At 41.2% G+C, this 20,356-nt stretch overlaps 1 protein-coding gene across 1 annotated transcript in view; it reads right to left on the bottom strand.

Annotated features, from left to right (window-relative positions):
* ICA1L (islet cell autoantigen 1 like) overlaps positions 1–19,549 on the bottom strand; it is an 81,670-nt gene extending 62,121 nt beyond the window's left edge. The window contains exon 1 of the mRNA XM_043997179.1: positions 19,413–19,549. The gene's annotated coding sequence lies outside the window, so the exon portion shown is untranslated. The remainder of the gene's footprint in view (positions 1–19,412) is intronic.
* Positions 19,550–20,356: the final 807 nt, after the last annotated feature.

The following is a 20,356-nucleotide window of genomic DNA, read 5'->3' as shown; positions in this document are numbered from 1 at the left end:
AATAGGCACACTAATGCCCTGTTGGTGCAGAAGTTTAGTCCAACCATTTGGGGATGTGGAATGCCCAAAAAGATATTAAACTGTGCACACCCTTTGACCCAGTAAAACTGCTACTAGGTCTATGCCCTGAAGTGATCAAAGAAAGAGGGAAAGGATTCATGGATACAAAGGTATTTTTTGCAGATCTTTTTGTGGTGGCAAAGAATTAGTGAGGGGATGCCCATTGAGAAATTGCTAAAAAAGTTATGGTATATGAATGTGATAGAATACTACTGTGCTATAACAAATAATGAAGGGGGTGGTTTCAGAAAAACCTGGGAAGATTTATTTGAACTACTGCAAAGTGACACAAGCAGAACAAGAACAATTTACACAGTAATAACAATATTATAAAAATTGTTATTTGAACTGATGCAAAGTGCAAATTAAAACAACTCTGAGGTATCACCTTCACCTATCAGAGTAGCAAATATAACAAAAAAGGAAAATATTGGATGTTGGAGGGGATGTGGGGAAACTGGGATGCTAATCCACTGTTGGTAGAGTTGTGAACTCATCTAATCATTCTGGAAAGTAATTTAGAACCATGCCCAAAGAGCTATAAAACCGTGCATACCCTTTGATCCAGAAATACCACTGCTAGGTTTATATCCCAAAGAAATCTCCCCCCACCAAAGAAAAAGACTTATTTGTATAAAAACATTTATAGCAGCTTGGAAATCAAAGAAATGCCCACCAATTGGGGAATGGCTAAACAAAGCTATGGCATATGATTGTGATGGAATATTATTGTGTTATAAGAAATGACAAACAGGATTTCAGAAAGGCCTGTACTTACATGAACTGATGCATAGTGAAGTGAGCAGAACCAGAAGGTTGTACACAGTGACAGCATTATTGTTTGATGAAGAACTGTGAATGACTTAACTATTCTCAGCAATACAATGATCCAAGACAATCACAAAGGACTATTAATGAAACATACTATCCACTTCCAAAGAAAGAACTGATATTGATGGAACACAGACTGAAGCATGCTATTTTTCACTTTCTTTCATTTTTTCTTTTATTCAAGTTTTCTTATACAAAATGACTAAAATGATAATGTTTTACATAATTGTACATGTATAGCCCACATCTGATTGCTTACTGTATCAGGGAGGGAAGGAGGGATAAAAAAAATGGAACCCCAAACTATAAATAAAAATGTTTATTACTTTAAAAAAGAAAGGAAGGAAGGAAGGAAGGATGGAAGGAAGGAAGGAAGGAAGGAAGGGCTTGGCAAGTCAAATCAGAGGTAAACACACCCTGAACACCTATTCAGGATATATATGTGTGTGTGTGTGTGTGTGTGTGTGTGTGTGTGTGTGTGTGTGTATCCATATATAGATAATCAACTATAAAAGACTTAGTAACTCTGTACACTGTAATAACTCACTGCAAATCCAAAAGACTCATGATGAAAAAAATACTATTCACTTCCAGATAAAGAACTAGTGGACTTAGAGTGCAGACTGAATCATACTATTTCCCCCTCTTTCTTTTTCTTGCTTTTGTCCTCTTCTTTTTCTTCCCTGCCCCCCCCATTACTAATGTGGATATTTGTTTTGTATGACTTCATATTTTTATAGGTTTTATATTTCTTTTCAATTGCTAAAGAGGGGCAGGAGGAAGATAGGGATTTGGAACTGAAAATAAAGTAAAATTGAATTAAGAAAAAATAAATTTAATGTACAAAAATGCATGGAAGTCTTCTGTTTTCTTAAAGGTCCATTTTTTCCCCTCTGTAGGACTACATTATTTTGCTGGATAGATTATTCTTGGTTGTATGTCTATTATTCTTGTAAATCTAAAGTATTCTTTCTTATAAGTTACCTTTTGGAATATCCTTTTCCAAGTTTTCTGCTCTTGTATATTGGTGACTGCTAAATCATATGTGATCCTGACTGTGGCTCTTCAGTACTTGAATTCTTTATTTCTGTCTGATTGAAGCATTTCTCTTTGACCTGGAAGTTCTGGATTTGGGCTATCATGCTCTTGGAAATCTTTGTTTTGAGGTTTTAGGAGAAGACCAGCAGATTCTTTCTATTTTGACTTTGCCTTCTGTTCCTAAGAGATCTAGGCAGTTGTTTCTTAGGATTTCTTAAAATATGAGGTATAGGTTCTTTTTTTGGTGGGGTCATAGCTTTCAAGAAGTTCAATGATTCTTCTTTCTCAATCTGTTTTCCAGGTCACTTCTTTTTGCTATGAGACACTTTATGTTTTCTTCTATTTTTTTTTTTTAGTTTTTGGATTTAGTTTTTATATTTCTTGTTATCTTTTAGCATTACTGGCTTCTATTTATAGTCCATTCTAATTTTTAGGGAGTTTTTTGCTTAGGCAAGATTTCATACCTTTTATGTCAAGCTGTTGACTCTCTTTCCGATTCTTTCTTCCATAGCTCTCTTTTCCAAGTTTTTTTTTTCCTTTAGCATTCTCATTTCATTTAAAAAACATTTTTAACTCTTAAAGAAACAAACAACAAAAACCTCTTGCTTTAACTCTTCCAGTAATTGTAGATGAACTTGTGCCCAAGCCTTTGAGGGTTTGTTTATAGATGTTTTGATCATTATTTTTTGTGTTTGTGTCTTGAGAATCCCTGCCACTATAACAGCACTTTATGATGGGGTTCTTTTTGTTTGTTTGTTTGCTCATTCTTCTATCCAGTCTTCAAACTTGGTATAAGGGCCAGGCTCTGCACACTTCTGGAGGGAAGGTCTGGGTTGGTCCTGTTGCTTCTTTGGGGGTACATTATTCCAGGCTTTCAGGGACCTGCAAGCTTTCAGTACTTCCAAAGTAATCTGATCCAGGGCAAGGGGCCCCTGGTCTGAGTTCTGCAAGGTTTGGATCTGAACAAGAGGAGATGGCTACGGGATTCTTCTTGTCAGCCAGCTTGGCCGGTTCAAAACCAAAGAATTGAAGGCTCCCTTTTGGTCTGACAATCCTGCCCTGGTTACTCCTCAGAAGGCTGCAGATTAGGCTGGAAGTCAGAAATTAGATACCACTCCACTCCACTCCTGAAGTCTGAGCCACACTGCTGCTGGTTCCTCTCAGTATACTGCCCAGGACCATTGACCATTCCTTACTGAACACCACCCTGGGCACAAGTCTCTTCCTCAGTCTACACTGGAGCTATAATTCAGAACCTTGTATTTGGTGACAAAGTTTCCAGTTTGCACTTCTTCCTGTAACCTGCGTGAGGTCTGAGACTTCTTGCCCAAGGTCGGCTTGCATGGAATGCTTTCCATGGTGCCCTTAGTCAGACCTCATGCCCAGTGTTCACAAACCTCTCTTTTTCCCTATGCCAACAGGGAAACTAACATACTGTGACTTTTCCTGTATTTCCCTGTCAGTATTTAGTCTGATATATTTTCTTGATATGTTTGGAGGAGGGTTTTTGCAAAAGGGCAGGGAGAACCTCATTGTACTTCTTGATATTCCACCATCTTAGCTCTGCCAATCCCAAAGTAATTTTCCTAAGGTACAGGTCTGACTATGCTATTCCCTTGCTCAACAACCTTCACTTGTTCCCTATTACTTCGGTAATAAAACCCCCTTGGCTTCTCATTTAAATACCTCCATGATCTAATACCAACCTACCTTTCCCCCTTTCATGCACTCTAAGTTTCAGCCAAAATGGACTAGGAGTTCTTCCCTGAAATCTGCTCATCATCTGCTTCTGTGCATTCACAAAGTTATTCCCCCATGGCTTGAACATACTCCCTTTTCATGTCTAGCCTTTCAGTATCTCCACTTTCATTCAAGTCTCTGCTTAGCTGCCATCTCCTCCATGAAGCCTTCTTTGATTTCCCCAGCTGAAAATCTTCTAACCTCAAATAGTCCTTGAACACTTTCTCTGTATCTTTTCTTTACCCCCACATCAGTTCCCACCACAATAGTGAATAGTCAAACATTTATTAAGCACCTACTATATGCTAGCACTGGGGATACGAATACAAAAAGAGAAAGGCAGTCCCTACCAAAGGGGGAAGACAAAATGCAAAAGGAAGTTGAAAAGTTGGGGCGTGGTGGAGCAGTCAGTCAGGAGTCCCATAGTACAGCCAGGTGAGAAATGAGGAGATGCCTGATCTGAGCTCTCTTCTTAAAAGGAGGTCCATGGCCTGACCCTCCAGTCTTAGAGCTGGTGATGAGGTAGAGTGCCAAGACTGGGAAGATCTTACAGGATGAGTAGGTTATGTTAATAGTGAGCTTTCTGGGGCATGGTGAAATCAGTTAGAGAAGTCCCAAAGTAGCACAACCAGGTGAGAAATGAGAGAAAGGTGAAGGTGCTGGATGGAGAAAGATCCTAAAAATGCAGAAAAGAATGAGCTCAAGGACACAGGCAAAGGCATCAGTCCTAGTAAGTAGCAGAAATCCAGCTGAATGAAGAGATGATGGGATGACGACTCAGAAGAACAGATCGGGAGCTGAAGGTGACCACGTAGAAGACCTTCAGTCTTCTCAGAGAAGTAAGAAGGTAGAAGGTAGATCAGCTTCTGTAATGCCTTAACCCAATGATGATGTAATACACAGCACTAGAATCATTTGTAATCCAAATGGTTCTTTGCAGGGGATTATATCGTATCCCTTTCGATGAAAATAATGATAAATGAGCCTTTATTATTCCATCTGACTAGTTGACTTTTAGTGCTGCAGTTATCCACCTTCACCATTAGAGGGTGATCAAGGGCCAAATTTATTGTGGTGGATCATTTTTATTTTTTTATTTTTTGGAAAATGATAGAGGTGGATCAAAGTGGGGGAAGTGGGAATTTCCTGTATGTTAACTTGAAAGTCTCAAATTTTTTATGGCTTATATATTTTTAGAACTGCATTTTCCTTACTTCCTATTATATCATAATCTCCTTGAAAATTGGGTCTGCATTATGTCTATCTTTGTACCTCCATTGATATTGGAGGTACAGTTCCAAAGTCAGCAACACCTATGGTCAGCTTCAATGTTAAGACGAAATAAGGTATTTACAAGTCATTGAACCACAAGGAAGTTTACTTTTCCCTAGCACAGAAAAATTATGTTTAGTCATTTTCAGTCATGGCTGACTTCTCATGAGTCCATTTTTGAGATTTCTTGGCAAAAAATACTGGAGTGGTTTTCTGCTTCCCTTCTCCAAATCATTTTACAGATAAGGAAACTGAAGCAAACAAGGTTAAGTGACATGCCCAGGGTCACAGAGCTAGTAAATGTCTGAGGCTGGATTTGAACTCAGGGCTTCCTGACTCCAAGTCCAGCACTCTATCCACTGTACCATGTAGCTGCCCCTGCAACAAGAATAAAGTAGCACTTAGTCAACTAGCATTTATTAGTAATCTGCAATGTGCTAAGGGCTGGAGATACAAAGAAAGGCAAAAGATAGTTTCCACTCTCAAAGACTTCACAGCATAATGGGGAAGACAACATGGCATCAACTATACATATAAAAAAGATATATACAATATAAACTGGGAGTAATCTGAGATGGAAGGCACTAAGATAAAGAAAAGTAGGACTTTAGCTGGGATTTGAAGAAAGCCAGGGAAGTTAGGAGGCAAAGAGGAAAAGAAAAAGCATTCCATGCATAGGGTCAGTCAGTGAAAACATTTGGAGTTGGGAACCAGAGGGGCATGTTGAGGAAAAGCCAGGAGGCCAGTGTTACTGGATCCAGCATCACTGGATCTCAGTGGAAGAGCATTAGGGATAGGAAGACCGGAAAGATAGGAAGGGGACAGGTAATGAAGGACCTTAAAGGCTAAAGAGAGGGTTTATATTTGGTCCTTCAAGTAAAGGGAGCCAGGGAGTCACAGAATAGAGGAATAATAAGGTCAGACCTGAATTTGGGGAATTTCCATTTTGACAACGGCATGGAGGATGGACCTCCTCCAGTAAGGAGAGACTTGAAGCAGGGAGACCAACCATATCTCTAAACATGGCTCCCTCTCATCTAAATGGGGAAATCCATCTGGGCAGCAGGGCAGAGTAAGTTGATTTCCATGAGCTTCTGAAATCCACCAAGTCGAAGGAGACTAGATTTCGTAAGGCTGGGGCATTTTAGGCCCTAGATGACCAGGGAGCTGCGTCAGGGAAACTGGGACCAATTTGGTCTTAGAACAGCTTTGTCTTCCTTGAGGAAAGAAGTTGTGTCAAAGAAATGCTGGTCCCATGACAAGTGTTTTACAGAGACGCTTTAAAATCTTTGCTGAATTGAACAGAATTATGAATACTGTAACCTACAGCCAGTACCCCCAAGGATTCTGGGAACAAGGACCAGGTTTGATGCTAGAGACTTACCCCAAAGGGTCAGTTTATCTTTCTTTGGCTTAATTGCCCCCACCTAGTGTTATTCCAGGAAAGGTGCTTAAACATCGCTTAGGTATAGGATACATCTACCTACATTTGGGAAAATGTGGCTGAGTGCCCCTGCACAACCATTTGATGTACAACATGGGTAAGGGATATGCAACACCATTTTGCCTAAAAAGCTAAGGAATCATGAAGGCCAAGGACTACAGAAACATAAGACAGTCCATTAACCACCCTCCCCACGCTCCACCCCCACCTACTCTCAGAAGAGAATCAAACTGGTGGCAATTACCTGGGGAACAACCTTCTGTCATTCTGTTGACTTGCTTTTTCCGGAGTCTTAGACAATCTCCCCAAGACTCACAATGCCACTTTGTGGTTTAGACTGCCTCTGCTAAAGGTTCATGCACTTTAGGGGCTGAACTAGCAACTCTCCATCAGTACTCACTGTCTTTGATCTTCAAGTGGCATACTGTAGAAGAACTATCAGGATTGTCTTCTTTTTTTCATGAGACATGATGTACCTGGAAATCTTGTCTCTCTGTGATCCATTTCTTTTGCTTTCAAACTCAATAATTCTTGACCTTGGGATTCCCCCATAAGGCATTTTCCAAAGCTGGTGCTTCCCAGGGGTTTGTGTGAGAAACACTGTTTTTCTAATTTTTAAAATTGAGTGGGGGTGGGGGTGGGGGGTGGGCAGCTAGGTGGTGCAGTGGATAAAGCACCATCCCTGGATTCAGGAGGAAGTAAGTTCAAATCCGGCCTCAGACACTTGACACTTACTAGCTGTGTGACCGTGGGCAAGTCACTAAACCCTCATTGCCCCACCAAAATTTTTTTTTAATTGAGTAGGGGCTCAGAACTAAAGGAATAATTAATGAGAATGTGAATTTCTTTTAATGTATGAAGAATTATTGGAATATACCTCTTGATTGCCCTGGAACCTCATTAGAGAATAAAGAAATGAGTCAATAACAGTTAAAGAAGGGCAAGAGTTGGTGTATTTGTTAGCTAGTTTAGTGCAAAACTACTTAAACTGTGGACTGTGACCCCATGTGGGGTCACGTAACTGATGTGGGGATCACAAAAAATTTGGCAGTAAATGTTTGATTTGTATACCTATTTTATATACCTAGGGTCACTGGGTATATAGTAAAAATTTCTCTGACAAAAAAGAGGGAATGGATGGAAAAAGTTTAAGAAGTACTGGTTTAGTGTACCACAAAGCTCACCCAATCTTATCTGAAAAATTCCTAAAAATTCAAGGTATCCAACAGGGTAATGGGTTGCCTCGTGAGGTAGTGGCCTTCGGGCAGAGGCTCATCTAGAAAACTGAATGTCAAGTATATAATAGTAGGGAATTCCTTTTGGGTATAAGTTGAACTAGATGGCCACTGAGCTCTCAATTCTGAAATTATACAACTAATTCTGATTAATATAAAAGAAGTCTTGTAAACTAAAGCCAAATTTCACGAGTCAAGATTCCAGGAGCCACTCCAGTGAAGGGGCAACAAGGAAAGGATATGAACAGGGCTACAGCATATACTATCAAACAGGAAAAGGAATGGACACAACTCACCAAACCCTGGATATGACAGAGAAGGGAGGCTATCTTCAGTGATTCTGGAGAAGTCTAACCCTTGACTGGACTTCAAAAGCTGTCTAAGATCCCATGGAGGCAATGAATGAGATGCCTAGGCACCTGGGTGGTGACAAAGTCATTAGAGAGCACAAGATCTAGAATCAAGATCTAAGTTCAAATCATCTCAGACACTTAAGCAGCTGTGTGGCACTTTTTTTTTTTTTGGTGAGGCAATTGGGGTTAAGTGACTTGCCCAGGGTCACACAGCTAGTAAGTGTCTGAGGCCAGATTTGAATTCAGGTCCTCCTGAATCCAGGGCTGGTGCTTTATCCACTGTGCCACCTAGCTGCCCCAAACCTGGCACTTCTGTCAACCTCAATCTCCTCAACTGTAAAATGGGGATGATAATAATAGCATCCACCTTCCACGGTTCTTGTGAGAATCAAAAGAAATATTTGTAAAATGCTTAGCATTGTGCTTACATATAATGGGTGCTTAATAAAGGCTTATACCCTCTCCCCTTCCTACCTTGGATCTTTAAACATGGCCATAGCAGGGCAGCACAATGAGGGCTGGATTTTAGAGAGAATGGGTGGGGGGGGCGGCGTTCTACTCAGTAGAATCTTACTGGTTCCCTATATTTGACATTATGGGTGGAGACACAGCAGAGAATGCTCAGAAGCAGCCCAACCCCCTGTACAATCATGAGATATGGACATTTTCAAAAGTAGTAGGTTCAAGGAGTACAGAGCATGTGTAGAGCTGAGGCAGTCTGCCACAAACCTAGGTCCCCAAAACTCTGTTTTGGAGAAAAGCCATACTTATATTCTGCCATATTTTGGTATACTTTTTTTTCTTTTTTTCTTGGGGCAATGAAGGTTAAGTGACTTGCCCAGGGTCACACAGCTAGTAAGTGTCAAGTGTCCGAGGCCCGATTTGAACTCCAACTGTGGTGGGAAGCTAGATGGCGCAGTAGATAAAGCACTGGCCCTGGATTCAGGAGGACCTGAGTTCAAATCCGGCCTCGGACACTTGACACTTACTAGCTGTGTGACCCTGGGCAAGTCACTTAACCCTCACTGCCCCAAGAAAAACAGACCAAAAAATGCTGACCAATGAACTCTATGGGCTGTCAATCCAACTGCATCTCCTAGTCTGGACAACAGGCATTCTATTGCCTATTGTTTATTCCTTCACACATGGCTTTTCCTATGCAGGCAATTAGAGAAAAACTATCTTGACAATCATGAATATTATTCAGGAGACTCTGCAGTGTCCTAGGATTTTATGCAATCAGTGCAAAATCATTTGCAAATAGGAGCGTCTGGAAAACCCCACCAGTGGAAATCTCTCTTTAATTTGGATTGCACCATATCTCTTCCATGACAGTGGTGAATACTTTTGGTAAGCATATATCTCCTCATTTTATGTCTCAACTGATACTCATAATCAAAGGATCCAAGTTATCTCTGTTGTTATATCATTCAGGGCATCTTGGATGATTCTGACAAATATAAAAGAAATACCCAGTTGGAAGCAAGCACCATCACCTTTCATCTTGTCTATTATGATAGCTTTCATTGGTCTACCTGTTCCCAATCGTTTTTCCAGAAAATCCCAATAACTTTAAGATAAAATACAAACTCTTCAGCTTAGGATTTAAAGCCTTTCAAAATCTGTGAATGTAAATCAAGAAATTATGACTCACTCTTCATAGAAATATGGAAGTCCCCATATGCACTGACACAGAATGAAGTAGAACCATGAAAACACACACAATAACTACATCAACATAAAGACAAGGAACAATAAAACAAAACTGAACACTGTCTAATTAAAATAACCATACTTGACCCCTGAGAAAAATTAAAAAACACAACTTCCTCCTTTCATTGCAGAAGTGGGTGACTACAGGTATGGAATATTGCATATATTGTCAGGAAGGAGAGAGCCCTGATAACCAGGAGAAATTAGGAAAGGCTTTTCCATAGAATTGACCAGCACCTGAGCTTAAAGGACTGCTCAGGATTCTAAAAAGTGAAAGTGAAAAGAGTGTGTACAGAGGCCCAAAGGTGGGAAATGGAACCCAATCCATTGACCCTTCCTGTTTACCCTGGTCTAGATCTCCAATCTGCTCCTTTAGGCTCAGTGGTAGCCCCAGGCCTAATTAGAATTAAGTAATACAGTTCTCTCCATCTTCTTGATAACTTCAGTAACCAACACAGCTCCTGAAGTAGGGAATGTGGGCTTGGGGGTAGAGAGGTGGGGGGGGGGGTACGTACCAATCAGAAAGTGTCCACTATCAATCAAATTTACCTCCTAATTACCCCCTTCAAAGAAAGGGGGACGGGGAGGGTGATTTACAATTTGGAGAGGCCTCAATGATAGCAAATGCCATGACAGGCTGAGGTGGCAAAATCACCTCTGTGAAAACACGAAACTCTGAATCCTATGCTATTGGAGTCTAGTGGTTATGTGGCCATGTAGGTGGGAGATAAGGAACACTGGGAAGTGTAATATTATTCCCTTTGGGGACTATTAGGTTGGAGCCAGATTGTGTTGTTGTTGTTTGTCCTTCAGTCTCAAAGAGGACCATGACATAGGGAAGATATCATGACTAGCACTGAATTGGGTTTAAGTGAGGGAGGGCTGTGCAAGGTCACCAACCTCACTCTCCTTCAGAGTCATCTGGGTCCAGTGGCAAAATATAAATCACCACCTAGATGCCCCTGTTAAAGTCTTGTTTTTTGTTTTCTTTTTTTGTTTTTTGTTTTTTTTTGTGAGGCAATTGGGGTTAAGTGACTTACCCAGGGTCACACAGCTAGTAAGTGTTAAGTATCTGAGGCTGGATTTGAACTCAGGTCCTTCTGACTCCAGAGCCAGTGCTCAATCCACTGTGCCACCTAGCTGTACCCCCCGCCCCCGGTTAAAGTCTTAAATGCCAGGTAAAGGAGTTTATATTTTATCCTAAAGTAACAGGGAAGCACTGAAGAATCTTGAGCAAGAGACGAATAGGCCTGTACTTGAGAGTATTATCAATGTGAAAGCTATGTGGTTTGGAAAGAGAAGAAACCAGGGACTAATGATGGCTGAGACTAGACACAAAGGCTGGAAGTACCATGACAGGAAGAAATCCTAGGGGTTGCCTAACGAAGGGCCAGGTGAAAGAACAGGTGCCATTTGGCAGGTCAGTTGCTCACTACCCAGTTCTGAGTCACAGATCCAGGGCAGAGAGGAATAATCCCAAGGGAGAAGTTGCCAGCAGGTTCTATATGCATACTGAGCAAAGAGCAAGTTTAAACAGTAGCTGTGTTTCTGATTCCAGGAGCAGAGCAGAGTAGAGCAGAGCAGTTCTAGCCTCCAGCCCTAGATGAAGCCTGCAGTAGAATATGGAGGGCAGGAGTCCCAGACCAAAGGGGAGCCAGCAGTTCTATCACAGTCAAACTTTAGAGCCTCCTGGGAGGCTAATTTCCAACCAAGGACAAGTCAACAGACCCAAACCTAGGTCAGGAATTTGCAGAGCTCAGACTAGGAGGGCAATGAACAGATTTTATCTAGGATCACATCACTTTGAGCACACTGAAAGCTTACAGGCTCCTAAATGGAGCTATGAAAGCTGCAGGACAATAGAGGACAGAAACTCAAGCTAGATAATCCCTGCAGAACTGTTCAGAGTCTAGCCCTGACATAAAGTCCTAAGTCAAAAAGTAGGCTTTTTGAGCAAACAAAAAGGAATCCCACCATAAGAAGCAATTATAGTGACAGAGAATCTGAAGTCACAAACACAGAAGAGAACGTTGCAATAAAGAAAAATGTAGTGTGGACATAAATCCAACTAGAATTCCCAGAAGAATTAAAACAAGAGTTTGGATTTTTTTTAAAGAGCTAAAGATTATTTTAAAAACCAAATCAGGGAGCAATTAGGTGGCGCAGTGGATAAAGCACTGGTCCTAGATTCAGGAGGACCTGAGTTCAAATGTGACCTCAGAGACTTGACACTTACTAGCTGTGTGAACCTAGGTAAGTCACTTAACCTTCATTGCCCCCACCAAAAAAAAACAAAAACAAAACAAAGAAAAAACAACAACAAACAGAGTTATGGAGAAAAATATGAAAAGAGAATTAACAAATTGGAACAAGAGGTACAAAACCTCACCAAAGAAAATAAGTCCCTGAAAATTAGAATCGACCAAATAGAAATTAATGACTCCATTAGACATCAAGAATTATTCAAAGAAAGTTAAAATAATTTTTAGAATAGAAAATATTAAGTATCTCACAGCAAAAAACAATTGACCTAGAAGAGGGATAATTTAACAATCACTTTGTTGCCCTGACAGCCATGATAAAAAAAAAGAGCTTAGTCATACTATTTTCTTTTTTAATAGTATTTTATTTTTTCCAATTACATGTAAAGATAGTTTTCAACATTCCTTTTTATAAGATTTTGACTTCCAAATTTTTCTTCTTCCTTCCCTTCCATCCCCTCTCCCCAAGACAAGCAATCTGATATATGTTGAACATATTTCCACATTAGTCAGGTTGTAAGAGAAGAATCAGAACAAAAGGGAAAAACCACAAGAAAGAAGAAACAAAAAACAAAAGTGAAAATAGTATCCTTCAATATGAATTTAGACTCCATAGTTCTTTTTCTGGATGTGGAGAGTATTTTCCATCATGAGTCTTTTGGAATTATCTTGGATCATTGTATTGCTGGGAAGAGCTAAGTCTATCAGAATGGATCACCACACAATGTTGCTGTTACTATGTACAATGTTCTCCTGGTTCTACTCACTTCACTCAGCATCAGTTCATTTAAGTCTTTCCAGGTTCTTCTGAAATCATCATTTCTTTCTTTCTTTCTTTCTTTCTTTCTTTCTTTCTTTCTTTCTTTCTTTCTTTCTTTCTTTTTTTTTACGCAGGGCAATGGGGGTTAAGTGACTTTCCCAGGGTCACACAGCTAGCGTCAAGTGTCTGAGGCCAGATTTGAACTCAGGTACTCCTGAATCCAGGGCCGGTGCTTTATCCACTGCGCCACCTAGATGCCCCTTTGAAATCATCATTTCTTACAGCATAATATTCCATTACATTCATATACCACAACTTGTTCAACCATTCCCCAAGTGATGGGCATGCCCTCAATTTCTAATTCTTTGCCACCACAAAAAGAGCAGCTATAAATATTTTTGTAAATGTTGATCTTTTTCCCTTTTTATGATCTCTTTGGGATATAAACTGAATAAGAGTATTGCTGGGGGGCAGCTAGGTGGCCCAGTGGATTGAGCACCAGCCCTGGAGTCAAGAGTACCTGAGTTCAAATCCGGCCTCAGACACTTAACACTTACTAGCTGTGTGACCCTGGGAAAGTCACTTAACCCTAATTGCCTCACTAAAAAAAAAAAAAATTAAAAAAAAAATAAGAGTATTGCTGGGTCAAAGGGTATGCAGAGTTTTATAGCCCTTTGGGTATACTTCCAAATTATTCTCCAGAATGGGTGGATCAATTCACAACTCTACCAACAACGCATTAGTGTTCCAATTTTACCACATTTATCATTTTCCTTTTTTGTCATATTACCCAATATGATAGGTGTGAGGTGGTACCTCAGAATAGTTTTAATTAGCATTTCTTTAATATAGTGATTGAGAATATTTTTATATGACTATAGATAATTTAAATTTCTTCATATGAAAACTGTCTATTCATATTTTTTACCATTCCTCAAATGGGGAATGACTTGTATTCTTATAATTTGAATCAGTTCTCTATATATTTGATAAATAAGGCTTTTATCAGAAACATTAGCTGTAAAAATTGTTTCCCAGCTTTCCACTTTCCTTCTAATCTTGGTGATATTGATTTTGTTTGTGCAAAACTTTTTTGTTTTTGTTTTTGTTTTTGGTGAGGCAATTGGGGTTAAGTGACTTGCCCAGGGTCACACAGCCAGTAAGTGTCAAGTGTCTGAGGCTAGATTTGAACTCAGGTCCTCCTGAATCCAGGGCCAGTGCTTTATTCACTGTGCCACTTACCTGCCCCCCGCCCCCAGCATCTAAATTCTTAAAGGAAAAGTAAAATGAGTTAAATAGACAGCAAAACTCTAATAGCAGAGGACCTAAATTTGCCCTACTCAGACCTCAATAAATCTAAACAATAAAATAAAAAAGAAATGAAGGCCTGAATAGAATTTTAGAAAAGTCAGATATAGACCTATAGAGAATATTGAATGGGAATAGAGAAGAATACACCTAGCAAGAAAAAAATCATTCTTCATGTTACCAATTTTATTTTGTGTACTGCATTTTATGGGTTATTTCATGGTTACTGTGATAGGAAAAGTGCATATTATCAGAATTAATGTTTTATTTCAAATTATTATATGCAGAAAAGTGTATTTTCTGTAATCTCTAGAGAAAGATTACATTTTTCAGTGTTCGTAGGAACCTAACCCACTATTCCCATAGGTTAAATATATCAACATTCTTTTTTTTTTAACCATTGTACTGTTTTCTATGAACATTAACCCTACAAAAGTTGAAGACTGACTATATTAACATTATATATTTGATGTAAGAGGCAAAAAAGGGGTTAATAGAAAAACCTAAGACCCAAGATCTAATTTAGATCTGAGCTCTAAGAGAAATTCAGATTCCAGTTAATGGATAACTTAAGACTTGAGCCTAGGTTCCTCGTTACCCACATTAATCAGCACTCAGAACAAGAACATAAAGAGGCAGGTTACAGAGATCTTAACTATAACAATGATACACTGAAAAGGCATAGAAATTCAAACTGATAAATGAAGATATTTTGAAACTGGACATGGGAATCAAAAAGTAACATGCGCAGAAAAGGCCAAATTTGTCCCCAGATTCACCTTATGATGTGTAAACCCCCAAAATACACTTCCACAGAAGAAGGTACCTGCCTCAAGGGTTGGCTTAGGATCCCAGGAACTCCAAATTAGAATAAACCCTCCCCTGTACCTCCCTAAGGTGGAGATTATAATGAGACTGATAATAAATTTATCCATACTATAAATCTAACTATCTTTTCTTTCCCTATTCAAGAGATACATTTCCACTTTTCTGTTTCTCTCCTTGTGTTCACTCACAGTATTGCAATAAAACTTGGGAAACTGAGTCACTGAGTCTTGTAATTCTTTTGGGATGACTCACAATCAATTTGACCCTAATTCCATCCCACATCATATTTTTATTGCATTTTTACCTATTTTGTTAAATATTTCCCAATTACATTTTTTTAAGTGAGGCAATTGGGGTTAAGTGATTTGCCCAGGGTCACACAGCTAGTAAGTGTTAAGTGTCTGAGGCCGGATTTGAACTCAGGTACTCCTGAATCCAGAGCCGGTGCTCTATCCACTGCGACACCTAGCTGCCCCTCCCAATTACATTTTACTCTGATTTGGTTATACCTTAGTGTCATGAATGTGGCCCTCAAGAAATGATGGAGATGCTTTGAGAAAAACCTAAGATATGTATGAACTGAAAGAAAGTAAAGTGAACAGAATCAGAACAATTTATATAATAACAACAATACTGGAAAGATAAACAACTCTGAAAGACTTAGGAACTCTGATTAACACAATAGAACCAACTACTGTTTCCAAGGATTTATAATGAAACATGCTTTTCACTTGTAGATAGAGAAATTATGGACTGAGTGAGAGTCCAAGTGAAGCATATTTTTTAGATATGGCTAATAGGGGAATTTGTTTTGGTTGACTATACAAATTTATAATAGGTTTTGTTTCTCTTGATTTCTCAATGATTGGGGAAGGGGAAGGGTGGGAAAAAATTCAGAAGTGAAAATAAAATCAAATTGAATTTTAAAAATAGAGATTGTTGCTAATCTTGGTGAGAGTAATTTTAAGCTGAGTGAGGTCAAAGGTTATATATAAGGAGTTGAAAAGTGAGTGGGAAGAGAGAAAGTGAAGACAATAAATGTAATTACCTTTTTTTCAGGAGCTTCCCAGTGCTGCAAAGGAGAGTTATGGGATGCTAGCTTAAGGGGATAGTAAGGTCAAGTAAAAGTTTTTAAGGATGAGGGAGATTTATGTCACTAGTCAAGATAGTGTTGTAAGAAAATGTAAAGGCCCAGCGCTGCTCCATGATATTCCACAAAGATCTAGAAAATTCACTAGATGAAATACTGATAGTGAAATCCAAGAGAAAAAAAAAATCAACGAGTCATTTTTCTAGCCCAGGTCAGTACCAAGGGATAGACGGGTTTGTGGACATTAGGTACAGGATCTAGCGAGTATATGGACCTTCTATTTCAGGTCCTGAACTAAATGCTGGACCTATATAGCAAGTAGAGATGAGAGCATGTTTTAAAGTTTGCCAAGCACTTGTACATGTTATTTCATTTGATCCTCATGACAACCCTGCAAAGTGCTATTCTTATCCCCAATTTACAGATAAGTAAACTGAAGTTTGAAGGAGGTTAAGTGATTTGCCCAAAGTTACACAGTGTCTGAGGCAGGATTCAAACTCAGGTCTCCCTACACTCTACTATACCATGTAGATGTCATATTTGTATTTAGCAAATTTCTATTTATGACATATATATATATTTGGGGGGGCAATGAGTGACTTGCCCAGGGTCACACAGCTAGTAAGTGTCAAGTGTCTGAGGCTGGATTTGAACTCGGGTCCTTCTGAATCCAGGCCCAGTGCTTTATCCACTATGCCACCTAGCTGCCCCCTATGCCATATATTTTTATATGTACTTGTCTCTCCCATTAGAATATGATTGTTGCAAGTAGGGATTCTTTCATTCTTTGTACTAGTGTCCCCAACACCTAGCACAGTGCCTGACACCTTATATTCATTTAATATATACTCACTGATTCAATAACTGATTATTTCTTCCACAATCTAAGCCAAAAGATCAGCCCTATTGCCCTTCCAATTGTTAGTGTTTTCTAACTTTCATCTATAACTCTGACAAAATAACATGGCTTTCCTTTTTCTTTCAATTTCAAGTTTGCAGTTCTTGCTATTTTGGAGTAAATTATTTTAAAGGTCCATTCCAGCCCTAAACGTCTTTGATGCTATAAATCTTCTATGAATTCCTTAACAGGCTGCCCTCTGGACTTCTCCATCATGCCCCAGAAACTTCTGCATCCTAGAATATCACTTTGGCTCTGGAACTCAAACCGTGTAAATACCCTGTGGCATGGTGGCCCCTCCCTGTGACTGCAGGGCTTCTCCTCAACCTCCTATTCTGGAGTGTTCCCAAGGCAGACACTTCTTTCCTTTTCTTCTTTCTTCCCTTGCAGCTTCCTTTTTATGCAATGATGTCTTCTCCATAAGAAAAAAGTTCCTGGAGGAGAGGGACTGTCTTTCTTTTTGCTTGTATTTGTATTCCCAGCACTTAGCTGGGTGCCTGGCACACAGTTATTATCATTATTTTTTATTATTATTTATTACTATGTCCTTATTGACTGACTCTAGTAATTATGTTTTAGGATAAAAAAAGCCACATTTCAGTATTTCCTTTATAGGAATACAAATGATAATTTTGCACAATTAATTGAATACACTAAAGGAAGATGGAAAGAAAAATGTGAATAATCTCCTTAGCTGAAATTCACTGGGATTCAAATAATAAAAAACTGTAATATAACTGGATCATTAGACTTGCTGGATATATTAGTATAATGCTAATAGTGATAATAAATAACGCATAGTACAGAACCGGTCAGTTGTAGACCCTCTATAAGCATTAATCGTGATGATGATATAAGCAATTAAGTCATCCCATGCTCAGAATATTCTCCTCCTTTACCTTGGTTTCCTTGGTTCCCTGACTTCCTAAAAGACTCAGCTCAAATCCCATTTTCTGCAAGAGGCCTTTCCCAGTTCCCCCCACTGCTGATGTTTTTCCTCTGAAATGATCTTCCATTTAAACTGTTTAAGTATCTTGCTTGTGCAAAGTTGTTTACCTGCTGTCTCTCCCATTATAATGTGATTTCCTTAGGGACTGGGACTGAGAATTTGCTTTTCTTTGTATCCTTAGCTCTTAGTTGGAGTCTACTCCAATAGAGTGATGTCATCTTGGTCCTCTTTGAGAAGGAAAGACAACAACCACCCCTAGCTCTTAGTCTAGTGCCTGGCACATAAAAGTGGTGACTAAATGACCTAATTGTACAAAACTTACTATATACATATCTACAGATATATGCATATCTATGCACACACACACACACAAATATCACACAACCCCATCAGCACATACAAAACCTCATTTCCAATAAAAGCATTTTATGTGGACTCGTAGTGTGTCCGATTTCCTCTAACTTGGGAGTTCTTAATCTAGTGAAGCCTAGCTGATTCTTCATCAGAACGATGATTTTTAAACGCATAAAACGGGACTACAAAGGTAACCAATTATGCTTATATACTGTTATCATAAAAATATTTTTAAAAAATAAATTCAAGCACCACAGATTAAGAGCCCTGCTCTAACTACCTCATAAACAAATTTCACTTTCGAGTATCCTAATGAAGATAGGACACCAGGAAAATTCCCACCCCCTCTACTGTTAAATCTGTAGCATCTTGCCCAGGTACCCCATGTGACCTCCCCCCCTCCCCCATCGCACCTTTATTTTCTTCTGGGGAAGAATTGGGTATTTTGACAGCTGTCACCCTCCCCACTCCTGAACAGAGGAGCCCAAGGGCCCAGGTCAGAAAAAGGCCAAATGTCAGCGGGGAGGGGTAAAAGAAGCCCCCACACTGCAAATCCAGCACGCTTCACGGAAGGCCAATTTCTTCAGTGGCGTGGGAAATCAGGCTGGGGTTTTTTGGTTACTGTTGGCCCCGATCCTCCTGTCACTTGGTGTCCGAGGAAGAGGAAATCTCAAAGAGACAGACAGACAGACAGACAGAAGTCATATGCGATGACAGACACTGATGAGAGATGGAAATGGATGGGTGATAGAGATAGATAAGAATAAGTAGGTAGGGATAGATGGATAGATGAGATCGATGGATAAAGATGGATAGGATATAGACGGAAAGGTGGGGAACACCGGCAGAGGTGCGGTGTTAAACACAGTTCTGGCTGGCCTCGTGCTCCCCCTTCCCCTCCCCCATAATTAATTAATCGCCGCCCCCGTGGGAATTAAACCAACCCCCACCCCCTACCCCAGCAAATGAACGCCAACCCTAGAGCTCCGGGTGGGCTCGGGTGGGGATGCCCTCTTCTCCCCAGGGGTCCGAAGGCTTCCCCATCGGGTCAGGGACCTGCGGTCTCGGGGGCTTTGAGGTGTGTGTTGGGGGGGGCTCCCCCTCCTCGGGCCTCCTCAGTCCCGGTGTTTCCATGGTAACCCCGCGGCCCGGGCGCTTGGGCCGCGGACCGGAGGCCCGGCCCGGCCCCGCGGCGGGGAGCGCGCACCTGCGTGGGCCGCCCCCAGGTGGGGAAGGGGGAGCACCTCGGCCGGTCGGCCGGCGGGCCGGGGCACTCACCGAGACGCCGAAGCGTGCCTAGCCAGCAGCCCCCGGGCCAGATCCTCCGCCGCCGCCTCAGGTGGCGCTCGGTGCCGCCAGCAGGTACGTGCCGTCCCCGTCACCGCAGCCGAGACGGCGCCCGGGCCGCTCCCCGCAGCCAATCCCCCCCCCGCCCCGGTGCGGCGCCGCCCGTGGCGAGCTCGGGCTGCGGGCGGCGGCAGATTTAAACCCGCCCGGCCGCGGCGGCTTCGGCCCAGGCGCTCCCCCGGCGCCCGCCACCTCCCCCTCCCCGCCCTCCCCCCCCGCGTCGTTCCCGAGCCCGCCGCCCTCCCAGCCGCCCTCTCCCGGGCGGGCGGCCCCCAGGCCTCGCTCCCGCGCCCCCTGCGGCTGGTCCGAAACCCACCTCGCCCTTCTCCCCATCCCCCCCATCCTCGCCTCCCCCTTACTCTTCCCTCCCTCCTTACTCTTTACCTTCCCCCTGTAATCTTTACCTCCCCCCCTTAATCTTCCCTCCCCCTTACTTTCCCCTCCCTCTTATTCTTCCCTCCCCCTGTAATCTTCACCTCCCCCCTTACTTTTCCCTTCCCCCAATCATCACTTCCCCTATAATTTTTACTCCCTCCCTTACTCTTCACCTACTCTTCACCCCACCCCATATTCTTCACCTCTCCCCTTACTGTTTACCCCCCTTAAGTGAGTGGGAAGAGAGAAAGTGTCTTTACTTCCCCCCCATTTTTCACTTCCTCCCTTATTCTTTACCTCACCCTTTATTCTTTACCTCCTCCTTGTCTCCTTTTTTACCTTCCCCTTAGTCTTTCCATCCTTCCCATATTCGCCTTTCCCTGTAGTCTTCACACCCCCCATATTCCTCACCTCCTTCATTTATCTCCTTCCCTTCTTTATTCCTTAGCTCCTTTCCCCCTTTATTCCTCAACCTCTTTCCCTCCTTTTATTCCTCAGCC

Source organism: Dromiciops gliroides, chromosome 3 (assembly GCF_019393635.1).
Source record: "Dromiciops gliroides isolate mDroGli1 chromosome 3, mDroGli1.pri, whole genome shotgun sequence".
Classification (NCBI taxonomy): domain Eukaryota; kingdom Metazoa; phylum Chordata; class Mammalia; order Microbiotheria; family Microbiotheriidae; genus Dromiciops; species Dromiciops gliroides.
This window is presented reverse-complemented; position numbering and strand designations above follow the sequence as displayed.